Source organism: Sphaerodactylus townsendi, linkage group LG07 (assembly GCF_021028975.2).
Source record: "Sphaerodactylus townsendi isolate TG3544 linkage group LG07, MPM_Stown_v2.3, whole genome shotgun sequence".
Classification (NCBI taxonomy): domain Eukaryota; kingdom Metazoa; phylum Chordata; class Lepidosauria; order Squamata; family Sphaerodactylidae; genus Sphaerodactylus; species Sphaerodactylus townsendi.
The window spans coordinates 48,064,945-48,069,292 of NC_059431.1; positions in this window are offsets into that span (position 1 = coordinate 48,064,945).

The following is a 4,348-nucleotide window of genomic DNA, read 5'->3' on the forward strand; positions in this document are numbered from 1 at the left end:
CTCATGGTGTAGTCTGTATTTTTCTTTTTAATTAAGACAGGTGACACAGTGGGACTTGTGTGATTAATGCTTGAAGAGAAAAAAAAGATGCTTCTTTTGTGAACATTTGCAATGAAGCCACAGAAAGGTCATAATGCAGTTTTTAAAAAATTCAGAACTGGCAGATCTTTCCCATTTACTTCATCAAATGCCACGAAATTGAATATTCTTTGTAAAAGCTTCCTGAATTTACCATGTTTTGCCTTTGACTGATGTGTTTCCTTTAAAGACTCCAGACTTATTCTTTTAAGGAGAATTTGCATTAGTAATGTCAAGAGACCCAGAAATTTTAATGTGAAGACCAAACAACACAGACTATAACATGGCCTCCTTCCAAAGGGTTATTTGCTGCTGCTATGGTTGTTACTCTGAGTTTTTCAATAGCCATGCTAATATGTCTGTCCTTTACTCTTTCCAAAGGCAAAATGGTTAACAGAAATATCACTTCCCAAGACATAAACCATGGGAGGTACAATGGGAATGAATGGGAATGAAGAATACAGGTTCTGGCCCATACTTTCCTTCAAATGGGTACATGTGCAAATAGTGCCTGGGCCATATACCCCCTCTTCCCCCTAGATATGCCACTGTGTTTAGCAATTATCCCAAAGTGGGTACATATGCATCTGTTTTTAGATATCCATAACATGTATCTTTGAATGCCAAGATAAATCACAATTTGGACATTCACTGCACCTTACTCATTTTACTGTTATGCCTCATATTCATGGTCCTGGGAGCAATACTTACAACAGTCACCTGCTGGGCACAATTTTGTCTGTCTGTCAGAGCCCCTTTGCTTCTGTAGGGAGGAACTTGCTTACTCTTAGTGATGAATTAACTGAAGATGAGGTAGGATATTACTCAGTTCATAGCCTGAGACAGTCCAAATTGCGGCATCACTGACCCTTTTGCCCTAACAGATTGGCTTTCACTGCGACCGACTCCAAAAGCACCATTGTACTATGTAATGCAGGGCAGTCAAATTCAGTTAAAACCCTTTTTATTTCAACTGAAGTAGAGACTAGACATATGTTTTGAATCCAACCATGAAATGGTCCCCGGTGTAGTCCATTAGTAAGACAGCATATATCAGTTGAGCTGGAAAAAATAACCTTCTTTGCTAAGATGATCCATGAGCGTAGTTAATACCTGATTGTTCCTGAACACTTTTTAGACTGATAGTAGACAAGGGTACCTTTTTCCCTATTCATAACTTTGCAGTGCAATCCCATGAAGAGTCACTCTAGTCTCAGTAGCTTAGAATGGAGTAACTGCACTGGAGTGCTCTGCTATCTTCCACAGTTTCCTTTTCTTGGTGAGAAACAAAAGCTTTCCCTGAAAGTAATGTAGTGAAATCTCTTGCCATAAAATAAGCCATAGAATGGGCAACAGCTGCTCATTTTTCTTTGTTACAGAGTCACAGATTTGAACTGTTTCCCAGACACATGGGGGCCCAATGTTGATAGAAACTATGGCATGTGCACCAACCACCTCTTCTCACTCTGAGGAGAAAACAGAGCCTTCAGGAAAACTGGAAGGAAACTCTGTTTATGGGGGATGGATTTTTTAAATGTACAGGCACTACCCTTTTCTGACCAGCAGTCACACACCGGCACTTGTTAAAGTTTAAAACAAAACTAAATTTTATATACAGACTGGTTTAGCTTCTCAGATGGAACAGAGAGGTTTCAAAAGCATTTTAGGTTTCACAGGTAGATGTTTCTTTCTTAGACGTTACAGCACAGTTTTAAGAACAGACTTATTCACCCACAGGTGCTTCTTGAGGGAAAACTTTCCACCCACAGTCAAACACACTCCTAGTTCACTTGCCCTTTGCCACCAAAAGGGACAGGTTATCTAGACTATAACAAACACTGTTCCTCCCTGACAGTCTGAGATTAGAGGAATCTGGCCACCTAGCCTTCCTCTCCCTGTCTCTCCCTGGCCTCACTGCCACTAGACACAATCTCCAGACTGAAGAAACTGTGAGCTGACACGATCTGTGTCTGATTCCTGAATCTGCACCGCAATGGTGCGGGGGGTGTCGACGTAAACGATGCCGATGCACCCCCCTGGGACAGTTCGCATGGACGGTCCCGGGAGGGCGGCAGGCGGTGGCGCAGCCTTCGCACAGGCTGCACTGTCCCTGCAAGCTTACCTCATCCCCTGGCCTTCAGCTTGTCACAGAGGCCAGGGGACACGCCCCCACAGGCTAGAGCGACGGCTCTGGAGTCGCAGGCCAGGGGGACATGTCCCCTGGCCTCTGAGACGAGCCAGAAGCCAGGAGATGAGGTAAGCTTGCAGGGATGGTGCAGGGGACACGGCAGCGGTTGGAAGCCGCTCTTTCCGGAAAACCTCGCTCGGGGAGCGAGGTTGGGAAACAGTGGCTTTGCGCCACTGGGGGGGGAGCGAGGGCAGCACTGCTGTGATGCAGCAGCACCCCCATGCAAACAGCTCCCTAGGGACGGTGTTTCTGCCGTCCCTAGGGTGCTGTTTTTGGCCTGTGCAGAAAGGGCCTATGTGTCTCTTCTCTCAGACTCAATTCCCACCCAGCCACTGACAGGCTTCTTCCTGCTTTTATAGCAGACAGCCCACCCTATCTGTGGCTACCAGCTACAGCCTTACAGCCCAGCCAATCAGATTGTGCTCTGGCTGTTACTGTGGTGTTTTGCTCTGGCTAACTGCACCTTTGCAAATTAACCCCATAATTGCCTAATGCATTTGGGACTCTTTAGTTTGGAGAGGGGGGATATGATTGAGGGGGGATATGATTGAGGTCTATAAAATTATGCATGGGGTAGAAAATGTTGACAGAAAGAAATTTCTCTCTCTTTCTCACAATACTAGAACCAGGGGACATACATTGAAAATGCTGGGGGGGGGGGGAGGGGAGGAATTAGGACTAATAAAAGGAAACACTCCTTCACGCAATGTGTGATTGGTGTTTGGAATATGCTGCCACAGGAGGTGGTGATGGCCACTAACCTGGATAGCTTTAAAAAGGGCTTGGACAGATTTATGGAGGAGAAGTCGATCTACCAATCTTGATCCTCTTTGATGTGAGATTGCAAATGCCTTAGCAGACCAGGTGCTCAGGAGCAGCAGCAGCAGCAGGCCATTGCTTTCACATCCTGTATGTGATCTCCCAAAGATATCTGGTGGGCCACTGCGAGTAGCAGAGTGCTGGACTAAATGGACTCTGGTCTGATCCAGCAGGCTAGTTCTTATGTTCTTATGTTCCCTCACACCATTTTCCCAACCTGAAATGGGCCCAGGGCATCTCTATGTACTGAAATGGTTGCATGGCAGTTTTCCTACCAGATACATCTGATAAGTAAATTCTGATGTATGACAGTTTTTTTCTAAGAAGAGTGTAATGTTGGTTTGGGTTGCATTGAGATTTGGCTACCCATCTGGAATTATATGGTGTAATTAGATTTGTCTTAAATGTGGCTTAGCCATTCATGAAAGAGGAGAAAAAGGTCATCTACATAAAATGATCTGAAGGTCTGGTAAAATCTAATAGACAATTAGAAAATGCTATTTTTGCCCTGACTTGGATAGCCAAGGCTGGCCTGATCTTGTCAGACCTCAGAAACTAAGCATGGTTGATCTTGGCAAGTATTTAGATGGGGACCTCCAAAGAATATCAGAGTCATGCCATGGAGGCAGGCAATGACAAACCACACACACACACATACACATACGCGCACACATGCCTGTGCTTATTCTAACAAACCTAAAGAAATACAGAAAAAGTTAAAGCATTTGTGAGAAATCTGATTTCAGAAAACAAATAGGAAATACAAACATTTAGAATCACTTTATGACTTTGTGTAGTCTCTGCAGGAAAAGTTCAAAAATAATCTGTATTATTTCATTATTTAATCATTCAGTTAATATGTGATGAAGTCTCAGAACTGAAATAATGTTGCTGTTGAGGACAATATGAACCTTTTGTTTCTTATCACACTTTCTAAGAGAAAAAATTACTAGTCTCTGGTAGTGCCAAAACCACGAAGTTTGAATCTTTGAGTTCAAGATGACACCCTGTCTCAGAATATAACCTTTGTTTCCCGGTCTCAAAATGTAACCTTTGTTTCCCTGTATGAACAGATCATCTTCTGATGCATCCAGAAGAAGAGAGGGCTAGAACATCTTGATGTGAATATAAATCAAATATTAACATCTAGCCTAGAGATGTTTTTGCTTCTTGGTGTTTTTTTTTAATAACAAAAGCAAACTGTTTTCTTAAACAAACTTTCTTGTAAGCTCTCTTGGTGTGATTAGAAAAAATGTGGTATAA